The sequence below is a fragment of the Plecotus auritus genome (genome assembly GCF_963455305.1).
Source record: "Plecotus auritus genome assembly, chromosome: 4".
Classification (NCBI taxonomy): domain Eukaryota; kingdom Metazoa; phylum Chordata; class Mammalia; order Chiroptera; family Vespertilionidae; genus Plecotus; species Plecotus auritus.
In genome coordinates, this window is record NC_137775.1 from 1,094,416 (window position 1) to 1,108,495 (window position 14,080).

A 14,080-nucleotide genomic window follows, 5' to 3' on the forward strand; every position below is an offset into this window, starting at 1 on the left:
GGCGCGGGCTTGGCTCCTGCTCTCAGGCTGGGGCGCCGCCACCTCCCGCCTCGGGGTGGACGGTTCTCGGTCCCCGAGGCCAGAGCTGATCACACGTTCCCCGCGGCGTCCCCTCGGCGGCCTGGCACAGGCGCGGGCACCGGTCCGAGGGCCCTGGGCGTGGCTCTGGGCTGCACGTCTGTCCCCTCCCAGAGGGGGCCTGGGTGTGCTCACAGGTGCCAGGCGGCTCCCGGCGGGCACGGCGCTGCCCCGCACTCTAACCCGAAGGTCAGGCACACAGGTCCCTCCTTCCTGTCAGAGGCCTGGGCCTCCAGGTCATAGGTCAGTCCTTGGAAACATGGGTCCGATGTGGGCCGGCCTCGGGGACCCGCTGCCAGGCACCTGCATGGGGAACGAGGTGCCTGGGGTCGTGGGAGGAGGCCCTCACTTCTCTCCCTGGTCACCCCACGCGGTCCAGGGGGGCTGCAGAGCACCTCACTTCTCTCCCTGGTCACCCCACACGGTCCAGGGGGGCTGCAGGGCACCTCACTTCTCTCCCAGGTCACCCCACACGGTCCAGGGGGGCTGCAGGGTGCACGGCCCACATCACAGCATGTGGTGACCTGGCTGGTTGGCCTGGGTGGGACCGTTGCCACCTGCCCTGCTCTCTGGATTGTTGGGGTACGTTCTGGGCCCCCCACCAGATGAGCGCTGCTCGAGCGGCCACAGTGCCCTGCACAGCCGCTTGGACAAGTAGGTGCTTGGAAAGGTGACTGACTGGGTGTCACCTGAGTGGCCTGAGGGTCAAAGCAGACGGGAGGAGCCTCAGCCGGAGGGGGTGGGGCCAGCAGGTGCTGGGTGGGCAGCGGCTCTCGTTCAAGGCGATGGACAGGACTGAACGCTGCAGGAAGGGTCCCCCTGTGCCGTGGGGTCAGCGGGGAGGGGGCACTTCCTGAGGCGGGAGCCCTGAGGAGGAGGGTAGGACCCGGTGGGGAAGGCACCCACGGGAGGGACTAGAGCTCGGTGACGATGATCTGTGATCACACCCACAGGCAGTCCCTCCACCTTCTAATGCGTTTCACCAAAGTGAACGCAAACACGTGTGTTCACGGGAACAGGATCTACACACGTGCTTGTCACATAGGGTCCTTACAGTCATAAGTGACAAACATGGGAGGTATCTTTACACATGGAAGGAGCCCTCGTGCACTGCTGGTGGGAATGCAGACTGGGGCAGCCACTGCGGAGAATGGTATGGAGTTTCCTCAAAAAACTAAATATGGAACTGCCATCCGACCCAGGGATCCCACTTTTAGGACTATATCCTAAGAAACCCGAAGCACCAATCAGAAGACTGTATGCACCCCTGTGCTCACAGCAGCACAATGTACAATAGCTAAGATCCAGAAACAGCCCAAGTGCCATCATAGACGAGTGGATAAAAAGCCGTGGTACGTTTACACCGTGGAATACTATGGAGCAGTAAAGAAGAAGGACCTCTAACCCTCTGAGACAGCATGGAGGGGCCTGGAGAGTACTGTGCTAAGTGAAATAAGCCAGTCAGAGAAAGACAAGTGTCCCATGATCTCACTCATGTGTGGGATCTAATGAACAAAATAAACTGATGAATCCAGAGGCATGGGAGCATGGAATGGAGTACGGAATCTCAGAGGGAAGGCAGGGGAGGGTGGGTGGGTGGGAGGTGATCAACCAAAGACCTTGCATGCACATGTGCATAACCCATGGACACGGACAATAGGGTGGGGGTGGGGGGCGGGGGCGGGGGTGGGCTGGAGGGGGTCAGTGGGGGAAAAGGGGACATATGTAGTACTTTCAACAATAACGATTTTGGTTTGTTTGAGTGAATCGGAAAGGAGGCGGCGGCGGCGGGGGCTGCTGCGAAGCTAGACCTCACAGGGCACCCCCTTCCCCACCCCTTCCCCGACCCTTTTCCCCTCCCAGGCCACCCAGCCCGCCCGACTCCCGGCGGAGAGCAAGATTTTCTCCTGTTTCGTAGTCAACCAGAACAATGTTCTACGCCAGCCGTGGGCAAACGACGGCCCGCGGGCCGGATCCGGCCCGTTCGGCTGTTCTATCCGGCCCGTGGAGCCGAAAGAGCAGAGGGTTCTCTTGCTCTCCCCTCCGCTCCTTCACCAGCAGCAGTGTTAACATGGCAACGCCGGGAAACACGGCCGCAGCTCCTTCTTCTGAGTGGGCGGATTTATATCCCCCATTCAGTAGAAGGAACAACCTCTCCAGCTTCCAGAGGCTCCTTGTAATGCCCGCGGACGCGTCCCCCGACATCACCCTGGGAATGTGTAGACGTAGGGAGACACGCCCCTGGAGAACACAGGATCAGAGCAGTAGCTAAAAAGGAGACCAACAACACTGTTCCCACTGAAGTTGATGTTTTAAAGACCAAAAACCTTTCAACCCAGTCTACATTGCCATCTACATCTACGTCCCGGGCATAATTTGGAAGTTGCACTAAAGAAAATGTTTAATTTACTGTTTACACATTTTGTTCTTTTCTATTTGTTTTAGTTTTAAATTATTTTATTATATTTAAGTTTAATTTGAAAGGCTTTTGTACCTTTCCTTTGTTAGGCAATTTTATTTTGCCTTTGCCATCTTCAATATAAGGTATGTTATTGTGCTATGATTCCTCCATTTTTTGAAGTTTCAAATTATAATAATTAGTGTTTACATTCTTCTTGTTAAAATGTTTGAAATGAATAAAACTATTGAAATAAAAAAAAAAAGACTGTACCCTTTTATGTAATGATGTTTACTTTGAATTTATATTAGTTCACACAAACACTCCATCCATGCTTTTGTTCCGGCCCTCCGGTCCAGTTTAAGAACCCATTGTGGCCCTCGAGTCAAAAAAGTTTGCCCACCCCTGTGTTAGAGCCTGAGCAGAGCACCAGCAATCTGAATGAGAAAATTAACCATTTAGAATAAGAAGACCAATACAAGGATGACAACTTCGGAGAAGGAAAGGACGGTGGCATATTAGATGACAAGCTCATTAGTAATAACGATGGCGGTATCTTTGATGATCCTCCTGCCCTTTCGGAGACGGGGGTTATGTTGCCAGAACAGCCTGCACATGATGATATGGATGAGGATGATAATGTGTCAGTGGCTGGTGGGCCTGATGGTCCCGATGCAGTGGGTCCTGCCGAACCAATGCCAACTACGACTGATCAAACAACACTTGTTCCAAATGAGGAAGAAGCCTTTGCTTTGGAACCTATCGGTATCACTGTCAAAGAAACAAAGAAACCTGACCAGTTTGGCTCAGTGGATAGAGCGCCGGTCTGCAGACTGAAAGGTCCCAGGTTCGATTCCGGTCAAGGGCATGTACCTGGGTTGCAGGCACATCCCCAGTGGGAGGTGTGCAGGAGGCAGCTGATCAATGTTTCTCTCTCATCGATGTTTCTAACTCTATCCCTCTCCCTTCCTCTCTGTAAAAAAATCAATAAAATACTTAAAAAAAAAAAAGAAACAAAGAAAGAGGAAGTTAATTGTTGACAGTGTCTAAGCGTTGGATAGTAAGACCATTAGAGCCCAGCTTAGTGATTATTCTGACATTGTTACAACTTTGGGTCTGGCACCACCCACCAAGAAACTGATGACGTGGAAAGAGACAGGGGGCGTGGAAAAGCTCTTCTCTTCACCTGCCCAGCCTTTGTGGAATAACAGAAGCTCTTTACACGCTGTCTTACACCTCTAGTTCCAGAAGATCTTAGAAAAAAAGGAGGAAAGGAGGAGAGGCTGATAACTTGGATGAATTCTTCAAAGAATTTGAAAATCCAGAGGTTCCCAGAGAGGACCAGCAACAGCAGCAGCAGCAACGCGATGTTGTTACCGGTGAGCCCATTTCGGGAGAGCCAAGCCGCCTCCAGGAGTCAGTGATGGAGACCAGCAGAGCAAATGTGGATGAGTCAGCCATGCCCCCCCGCCCCCCACCACCACCACCTCAGGGAGTTAAGCGAAAAGCAGGACAAATCGACCCAGAGCCTGTGATCCCTCCTCAGCAAGTAGAGCAGATGGAAATACCTCCTGTAGAACTGCCCCCAGAAGAGCCGCCAAATATCGGTCAATTAATTCCAGAGTTAGAGCTTCTCCCGGAGAAAGAGAAGGAGAAAGAGAAGGAGAAAGAGAAGGAGAAAGGAGAAGAGGAGGAGGAGGACTTCAGCGAGCTGTTGCTAAAACTGGAGCTGTAGCTCTATCAGTTCGCTTGAGTTATGTCGAAACACAAAGGGAAAGCAAGCTGCAGCAGAATTCTACAGCTTCTTGGTTCTTACAAAGCAGCAAGCTATGGCGCTGACACCGGAAGAAGCACACAGTGACATCATCGCAACACCTGGACCAAGGTTCCACATTATTTGAGCAGCTTAGAAGCGTGGTAGCTACTGTTCCTTTCCCTAGTGTGTGAAAATTGCCCCCAGGTGTAGGGCACACAGAACCCTTTAAGACATTCAGATTTTTGTCTGTACAAAGTCTCTGCATTTTTCTTCATTTTTTTCCAGTATTTTAAATTGATCAGTTTCATCTTTAAGGGAAACTGCTTGTAGGGATTGTGTCCTGATGGGGAAAACAAGCACCCAAGATGAAACAGTTCAGAATATATTGTGTGCAATATTGGCGCATGCAATCATGTGGAATAGCGGTCAAAAGTCAGGATTTTTGTATTTGTTCTCCATTACTGCATCGGAAAGGACAACTTGTCAGGAGAAATGTCTGAACTAGGGTGTGAACCTGAGAAATTGTCTTTTCCCATCAGTCACACTGGCAGTCTTCTTGGTAACCACGTTTTTTGGGGTGGTGCCCAAAGCAGAGTGTCCTGAGACAGGTAAAGTGTAATTCCATTATGACCAAGGGGTGTGTGAAATTGTGTTGTAACTCATCCCCTTCCGTTACAAAAGGATAGGACTCTTTTAAAAGCATTCCATGAATCATTTTAATGAGCCTTACTATCCTGAAATCTGTTGTTTTAGTGAGGCTCTAAAATGAGCAGAAATAGACTGTTAGAGTAGAATGAATTTAAACATTTATAATTTTCCAGGAGCTAAAAACCAAAGTTTTAAAAAGATGTTTAGGTATATGGAAGTATTCAGATCATGAAAATAGAAATTGCTATGCCAACTGAAAGGACAAGACGGATGGGAAATCGTATACCTGGTTGACTTAACCTTTCAGCAGACAATGCTGTAAAAACTAATGGCTTCTCTGATATTTATTGTAAGTTTTATTACTGACCTCTTTTTCCAACACTGTACACTCTGTGTTTGGAACTTTAATAGCTTTGCAACAGAAATCCTGTATCCAGTTTCCTATAATTTAAGTGAAGAAAAAATCCAATAAAGGTTTTATAATTAACAGAACATCTAGCACCAGAAATTATGTGACTTATCATTATCAAAATGTCTTAACTTTTAGGGGAAAATTACAGAGAGTTCTAGCTTAAGTGGTGGCACTTTTGTGGGGGAAAAAAATCGCTTTTGAAACCCAGACTTCAGTGTATACACAGTAATTTAAAAATTAAGTGAAATGTTTTAAATTTGTGAACGCGTAATCACTGTTTTGATGATTCGTTTTCTTGAGAATGGTAATTGTTTAAAATTGCTATTGCATCTTTATTTTCAATATGATGTGCCTGTAAACCATTGATTTTTCTCCCTTTGTGAAAAGACATTGTAGATAATTGAATGTTGGATTATAGAAAGGTCATTCGTTTCTTGTTACACATTTTGTTAGTCTGGTTTTTGTTGCTTTATTGGGTTTAATATTGTTCTTGAAAATAGTTGATGCTGTGTTATGTATAACTTTTCTAATAAAAGTTGTGTTATAAGCTGTAAAAAAATAAAATAATAAAGATTTTTAAAAATATATTAAAAATACAAAAAAAAAGGGGTATTATTGGCCCGAGTAATTGAGAACCTCGCCTTCAGGTACAGTTTGATCAGGGCTCCCACTCAGCTCCTGTGGCGCGGGCTGGTCTCCGTCCTCCCGCAGAGGCTGTCCCCGCCGCCTGGCTTCTCCCCGGAACAAAGGAACCCGCCCCTGGTCCATCAGGGGAAGCCCCAGGCCATTCCCTCTGTGAATCAGGCTTCCTAGCCTCCTGTTCTCTTCCGTCTTCTGTGTAGGACTTAGGACACGCAGCCCCTCCCTACGGGCTAGTCCAAGCTGGAGGATTCTAGTGAACCGGCCACGCTGTACGTTTTCTGCTTCGTCATAGCATGGCACGTGCCTACGTCCTGTCCCGGTGCTTCACACGCAAGATCTTACTTAATTCTCACGACAAGCCCGCGGCCGCGACCCCTGCCCCGGTTCCCGGAGACGGGCCGGATGCTCAGCCACCTGCTCAGGGCGCAGCGAGGCTGCTGGGCGTCGGAACCTGTGTGAGCGCCCGCGGGGCCGCTCCCTGTCGGTACGTTGCTGTGACGGTGAGCGAGGCTGAATGAGCAGCAGCCTCTGCTTCAGGGCGATGCTCCCCCCGCTTCTGTGCAGACAGCGGGTGCCTCGGAGCCGAGCTGGGGTGTCGCCACTTCCTGCCCACGGCCAACAGCCCCCACTTTCACTTTGGGGCTGAGCCTTTATCACCCTGTCCCTTGGGCCCGGTCCCTGCAGAGAACGGGGGAGTGGGGGGCCACTTCGGGGCAGACGGCTCTTTACGCCGAGGCTTTGCACGAAGCACCCCGTTGGCTGGATGGCGTGAGCCTCTGCGTGCTCGGTGCCCCCGGGGCTACGGTGGCCGCTGCCCAGGCCCCTGGGGACGGGGGTCCCGTGCACCCGCACCGAGGGCGGTGAAAGCCAGCTGAGACCTGGGGCACAGGCTGCTCTCGGGGACCCCCCGGCTGGGAACGCCATAAACACCTGAGCGAGCGTGTTCGTGGGGCAGGAGGGTGGTGGTGCCGCCTTTGTCCCCTCCTCCTCGCAGAGAGGGGAACGCGGCGGAGATGCAGCCCGTGCTGTCTGCTCCCTCCGCGCCTGTCCCGCTGCCAGCCCGCAGCCGCCGTCCGGGCGTGAGCTGAGTGAGGGGCGCGCCTCCTTACCCACGGAGGCCACGGCCGCGGCCAGCCCTGGGCCCCTTCAGCCTGGAGGGCGAAGCTGGGACGACACCTTTCAAGGCCCGCCTGCCTGGGTGCCGCCTGCCGGGAGCCGGGCCCTGAATGCTCAGGCCTCAGTGCCGGCGGCCTTCCTGCCGTCGGAGGGGACGGGGTGCGAAGGGCCCTCTGACGGGGCAGTGGGCCAGGGCCTCGCACCGTGCTGTGCAGGGGGAGGCCCCCCGGAAGTAGGGTCCCCCTCGTTGCTGGGACCCACGTGTCCCTCCTCTCTGTCGGCATCTTCCATTCCCCGAGGAGCGTCTGCCCTCGCCGTCTCCGTGGTTTCAGCCCAGGCGGCGGCTGAGTGTGCACAGAGCCGCCAGCGCCTCGGGGCGTCAGGCACGCTGTCCTGCTCCGTGGGCGTTCCGCCCGCGATTGTGTGACCAGAGCCGAGGGCGGCGTCACCTCCATGGAAACCTCTCCTTGGGGCCACACCCCCGGCCCCCCCTTGGGGCCACACCCCCGTCAAGGCTGCGCGCAGGGACGGGCAGGCAGTAAGACAGGACCCCGTGCTGGGACAGGAGCAGTGAGCCCCGCTGTGCCTGCACTGGGGACGGGCTCGGGCTCGCTTCCCTGCCCCCCCCCCCCGTCCTGCGCCGGAGCCCAGGGTCCCGGCCGATCCAGGCCTCAGCCCGCAGGGAAACGGGAGGTGAGACCCAGGCCCCTGGCTTCACATTTAAACACCGTGTGGCTCCCTGGCCCGTGTGCTTAGCGGTTGCAGGGGTCCTCAAACTACGGCCCGCGGGCCACATGCGGCCCGCCAAGGACATGTATCCGGCCCGCCGCGTGCCGCTGCCTGTCCTGCTTAGCAGCCGACGCGTCCCGGGCCCGCAGTGCGCATAGGAATTTGTTTATAGTTTTTTTTTAAAACTATAGTCCGGCCCTCCGACGGTCTGAGGGACAGGGAACTGGCCCCCTGTTTGGAAAGTCTGAGGACCCCTGGTAGAGCATCGGCCACGGACCACAGGGTCTCGGGTTCGGTCCCGGTCAAGGGCAGGTACCTGGGGTGCGGCTTCAACCCTCCACCCCCCGTTGGGGTGCGTGTGGGAGGCCACCAGTCGTGTGTCTCTCACACATTGATGTTCCCCTCTCTGCCCTCCGCTGCTTCCCTCTCTCTAAAAGCCAACGGGAAGGGCTCTCGCTCACCGGGTGAGGGTTCAAACAGCCCGCCACACGGTGTTTCCCACACCTTCCCATGTAAGGGCGGGGTGAGGCCGCCCCGGCGCGTCCCGGCCGGCTCCAATGGTCAGCAGCACCATAGCGTGACTCGGCTGACAGTCCCAGCACAAGAAACACGCCACATGGCCGCTCTCCGCCCAACCCGCCCGCTCGGGTGCCCCCCCAGCCTGCTCCAGTGCACCCCGCCAGCTCCGGTGCCCCCCGCCTGCTCCAGTGCACCCCGCCAGCTCCGGTGCCCCCCGCCTGCTCCAGTGCCCCCCGAGCCTTCGGGGTCCATGCTTATCACTCTCAGGGGGTTGGTCGGTTAAAAGATGAAAACAAACGTTGTCTTTTCTTTAAAAAAATGCCATTTACTTGACCCGGAGCACCATCCCTGTGGATACAGTCAAACCCTCTCCTCCCTCCGCTTCCCGCTCCGGACCAGACGGGGTCCAGCCACAAGCCCGTCAGCCCGTGACGCCGCCTCCTGCCCCCGCCGTCCGGTGCGCCGCGCCCCGGCCTGAGCCCCGCCGGCCCTTGGACCGAGCCCCGCCCCGCGGAGAGGAGGTGGGAGGACCCCGCCAGGAAGCGGGGCTCACGTTGTAACAATAAACACTCATCGGAGTGGCCAGGAGGCCGGTCCCTGTTCTCACGGCCTCTGATTCCAGGTGGAAGAGGAGCAGGTGGCAGGAAGCACCAGGTGTGAGCGTGCGGACACCACGCAGGTCACTGGTACGAAGGTCGCCAAGTCCCGTGTGGACTCAGCGTCGCAGGTCCGAGCGGGGGCACTGCGCACGCAGCCGGGCCCAGGACAGTGCCACATCCCCTCCGTCCCTGCTCACACATGTTACCGTGTGAGCCTCCTCCATCCCTGCCTCTGGTGTTACCGTGTGAACCTCCTGTACCACTCTGCCCTCCCCCCGCCCTTGTCTGAATGAGTCGAGCTGTTTGGTTCTGCTTTCAGTTCCCCGGGAGATGTTCTCAAGGCCACACAGTGATGTCCGCGCCTGTCTCTCGCAGACCGCGGCGATGTCAGGTCTCACTGTGCGTGTAACCGGGTCACCGCGGGCTGCCTGGGTCCTGTGTCCAACCTGCGTCGCCTCCTCGTGTCTCAGAACATGCAGCTCAGACACTCAGTCACCTTCAGCAGCATGAACTCCAACATACCTAGGAGTTCCCCGGTCACAGGCGTCTCTGTCCTTGACATCGTGTTGGACAGATGGCTCGTTACACGGAGCGGGAAACAGCACACGTGTCACCCACACAGAGGAAATCCACGCTGGAGCTCTGCCTTCTCGGCTAGAAGGCCCCCCTCCCCCCTCCCCCGCGCCCCAAGAGGGGAAAGGCAGCTGGTTTCTCAGCAGAAGCGAAAGGGAAGCTCGCAGACCCGTTCATGGTCGGGAAGCTGGGCCTGTCCAGCGCGTCAGCCCGCAGCGGGACGTGGGCTGTGAGAACGATGGTCGCAGCGCTTGACTGTCCGCCGCGGAGTGTGACACGCCGTCTAACGTTTACACAGACAGATCTGCTAGTCTGTGCCGTTGGGACTTGGTCCAGTTCTTATGTTTAATAAGTGACTCCCCGCCGAAACCGGTGTGGCTCAGTGGATAGAGCGTCAGCCTGCGGACTGAAGGGTCCCGGGTTCGATTCCGGTCAAGGGCATGTACCTTGGTTGCGGGCACATCCCCAGTGGGGGGTGTGCAGGAGGCAGCTGATCGATGTTTCTAGCTCTCTATTCCTCTCCCTTCCTCTCTGTAAAATATCAATAAAATATATTTTAAAAAAATTTAAAAAAAAAAAGTGACTCCCCAAACAAGTCCGATCAACAGCGACCTATGTTTTCTTCTTGTTGTGATTTCATATTTTGCAATAAAGATTTTAACTATCCCTGATTTTGTGTATTTGGGATGGGAGATCTTTAACTGTTTTTCCCCCAAATTGCCGAGTCCCCTGATTAAATACTATGGTAAGACCACGGGCCTCTTCTGCAGTGACTCGTGGAGCTGCTGGCACACACACACCTACAGACTGGCGTGCGCTTCCCGTCCCGCCCTCTGCCCTCCACGGCGGCCCCTGGCGGAGCTGCTGCCTCTCATGGAGCAGGAACTGCCCCTGCTGTTTTTATTCTTTGCTTGTTTAGCGGTAAATCCTTGTTAATTCCCGTTAGCGGTAAACTACCGTGCGTTTCGGCTGGAGTCACAGGACAACTGAAGGGATGTTTTGTAGAACACACATGTCTACATGCCTCCGTGTTCCCAGCAGGACATGGGACGTTCCTGAATTTCCGTCAGCAAGTCAGCCTCCGCTGCTGCCACGTCCGCGCCCCAGAGCACGGGCCCGGGCGGAGAGCGTGTTTGAGCCGCACAGATCTTTCCGGCCACGTTGCTGAAAGCACCCGCGGGCGCAGCGCTCCCGCCCTCCTGTGGGTGACGCTCGCCTGGAACATGCTCTGCTGCCGGGCTTGCTCCAGGCCCCGCCGTCCTCACTCCCGCCCCGAGCAGCCCACACCTGGGATTCCGCCAGCGCAGCTGGGAGGCTCCGCGCGGCCGTCCATCTGCGGGGGCCACCCCCCCCCCCCCCCACAGCGCGGCGCGCCTCACACGGACGTGAGCGGGCCCGGGTGCTGCCCGCAGGAGGCTTTCCTGGGCCGCGTGGTGAGAGGCGACTGCACGTCCTCCTGCGTTCCCCGCTCATTCCACTGAGGCTCCTCTTCACAGCCAAGCCCACCCCCCCCGCCCCTCCCCGGCCCCGAGGTCATGCCCAAGTCCCACCCGACACGCCCGAGCACACGGCCCCTGTATTCGGTTTCTGTTGGTCCTCCAGCTGCAGCGTATCGGGCCGGGGCTCAGTCTCTGCTCTTCGGGTTGTTATGCCCAGGCCGTGTGGGTGCCAGGCCGTGTGGGCACCTGGGCGCGGGGACAAGGGCTTCGGCAGACCTGGATGACCGGCCAGGCCGCGATGGACCCAGCCCTGGGGAGTGATGGGGAAGGCCCGCCGGCTCCCGCGGGAGCAGCTTCGCCCACCGGCTGTGCTCACCCCCGAGGACACGAATAGGTCAGAACAGGGACAGGGGGACCGAGAGGCACAGTGTGACCGTTCACGGAGGGCGGTCTCAGCAGAGCCCGGGGCTGGCCTCCCTGGGAGGGGCCGAGGTCAGTGGACAGCTCGCCCTCGCCAGCCCGCCCCACCTGCCGCTGTCCCCTTGTTTCGGGGGGCGTGGTCCCTGCTCGGTCAGTGCATGGCCAGGGGCTATGCCTTTGCGTTGGCCCCGGGAGGGGAAGCTTGTACAGAGAGGAGGTCAGGGCACCCCAAGTCCTGTCTTCCCGTGAATCACCTGACTCCCGTGGGGGCACCGGCCAGACCCGGGCCTCCCCGAGGGCAGGTGTCCCGGACCGGGGGCCGGTCCCGTGTGGTCACCGCGGTCCTGGCAGGCTCTGGAGGCCCGGAGAAGCCCGTGCCCTCTCCGGCTCCCACGGTCATTCGGAGCCACTTCTGAAGAGCGAGCCAGGGGCCGGCAGGAGCAGCCGGGTGGCCAGGCAGAGGAGCGCTGTCCACGCCACCAGAAGGGAGGCGCCTGGTTCCGCAGGAGGAGAAGGCGAGCGGGGCGCCGGGCCGCGGGCGCAGCTGTGGGAGGGAGGCGTTCAGACGCGACACAAAAGGCTGTTTTCAAAGAAAAGCAACAGCGAAAGCTGATGGGCAGCAGACCGGAGGCTGAGGGCCGTTTCCCACCGCCGACACGCGTGTTTCCCGGGAGGGAGTTCCCCCACAGGAGCCGGAGCTGCCGGCCCAGAAGTGTCCCTGTTCTCGCTCGTCCTGGCCGGGGCTCCAGGGGGGGGTGGTCAGGTTGGGGCTCCGGGGTGGGGGGGTCAGGTCGGGGCTCCGGGGGGTCAGGTTGGGGCTCCGGGGTGGGGGGGTCAGGTCAGGGCTCCGGGGGGTCAGGTTGGGGCTCCGGGGTGGGGGGGGGGTCAGGTCGGGGCTCTGGGGGAGGGGGTCAGGTCGGGGCTCCGGGGGGGTCAGGTCGGGGCTCCGGAGAGGGGGGGTCAGGTCGGGGCTCCAGGGGTCAGGTCGGGGCTCCGGGGAGGGGGTGGTCAGGTCGGGGCTCCAGGGGTCAGGTCGGGGCTCCGGGGGGTCAGGTCGGGGCTCCGGGGGGTCAGGTCGAGGCTCTGGGGGGTCAGGTCAGTGGCCACTGTCCCTCAAACGTCCTGCCCGCCCAGGCGGCGGCGCCAGCTCTGGTTCTGCCATGCTGGTTGGGTGGTAACTGACGCCTGCACCTGAGCCTCCCACTCACCTGTCACCTGTCCCACGAGAGAGCTTCAGCGCCCCTTCCGAGACCGACCAGGCACACGCGATGACGTCGCTGCTGTGGGGCCAGTCCTGTCGTTTGTTCCTTTACTATCCAGGGGGTATCTTCCCACGTTTTAAAAAACACATTTTTATTGATTTCAGAGAGGAAGGGAGAGAGACAGAAACATCTGTGATGAGAGAGAATCACGGATCGGCTGCCTCCTGCCCGTCCCACGCTGGGGATCGGGCCCACAACCCCGGCCTGTGCCCCGACCGGGAATCGAACCGTGACCTCCTGGTTCCTAGGTCGATGCTCAACCACTGAGCCACACCGGCCGGTTCAACCTCTTTCTTGAAGGTCGTGGTTACCCACGTGAGTTCCCGTGGAAACCCCTGGCTCACCAGATGCTAACGCCTTTCGGAGGAGGCCCGGCAGGTGGGACACACCAGGCTGGCCCCTGAGTGCGGCTGTGTGCGTGGTATTAGGCGGCGGGCTTGTGGTTGGCCTTAGGCAGCGGTCGGCAAACTCATTAGTCAACAGAGCCAAATATCAACAGCACAACGATTGAAATTTCTTTTGAGAGCCACATTTTTTAAACTTAAACTTCTTCTAACGCCACTTCTTCAAAATAGACTCGCCCAGGCCGTGGTCTTTTGTGGAAGAGCCACACTCAAGGGGCCAAAGAACCGCATGTGGCTCGCGAGCCGCAGTTTGCCGACCACTGGGCCCTTAGGGAAGCTGAGGGGAGTCTTGGGACACACGTGTCTGGTTGAGGCCGAGTTAGATAAACCTGGCAGTTGCCGGTGACAGCGGCTGCCCAGGAGCCGCATCGGGAAAGGGCGCCGTGCTGGCCCTGCCTCTTGCAGGTCGTGAGGCCAGAAGGCCGGTGTCCCGGGAGTTTTCCGCCCGACTGTGCTGAGCTCTGGAGAGCGTTCTACTGGCGAGCCAGGTGGGCGCCTGAGAAGGGAGCTGGAGAGATTTCACCATTCTCACTCCTTCGGAAGGGTGCATGCGTGTGTGTGTGCGCGCGTGTGCGTGTGTGTGTGCGTGTATGTGTACGTGTGTTCTGTCTCCAGCCTGAGGCTCAGGCGTCTAGAACCGATGGGCATTTGCTCGGCTGTTTCTCCCCCAGAGGGAGACCCTTCCAGCCCGCGGGGAGGTGGGGGGGGGGGGCGCTGGCTGGCGGGAGGAGGCCCGGGCACCAGGCGGGGTCACGCTGACCTCCCAGCAGCGAGCGGCGAGGACGCAGCACGCTCCTCCTTCACGAACCCCTAGCTTTGACCTCCTCTCCCCGACGGAGGCGTCCCTCTGCTCCCAGCCTCTTCGCTGAACAGCGCCTCGGGAAGCAGCTGCAGCTGCGGCTCTGCCCGTCATGACTCCGTGGCGTGGAAGTGGGGCTCCGGCGGACCCCGGGACGGGCGGGCGCGGTCCCGTTACCTCTGTGTCTCTCTGGGCCAGGCTGCCGAGGGCTCCCGGGCAGGGCGGTTTCTGGGCACCTCTGTGGGCTGCCTGACGCGTCCCCGTCGCCGGCTAACACGGGGTGGCC

General features: G+C 58.0%; 1 pseudogene across 1 annotated transcript; it reads left to right on the top strand.

The window, feature by feature from the left end:
• Positions 1-1,625: 1,625 nt before the first annotated feature.
• Positions 1,626-4,446, top strand: LOC308245984 (double-strand-break repair protein rad21 homolog; annotated as a pseudogene). Its single transcript has 3 exons — positions 1,626-1,635; positions 2,891-3,264; positions 3,488-4,446. The product of its transcript is annotated as a double-strand-break repair protein rad21 homolog (transcript).
• Positions 4,447-14,080: the final 9,634 nt, after the last annotated feature.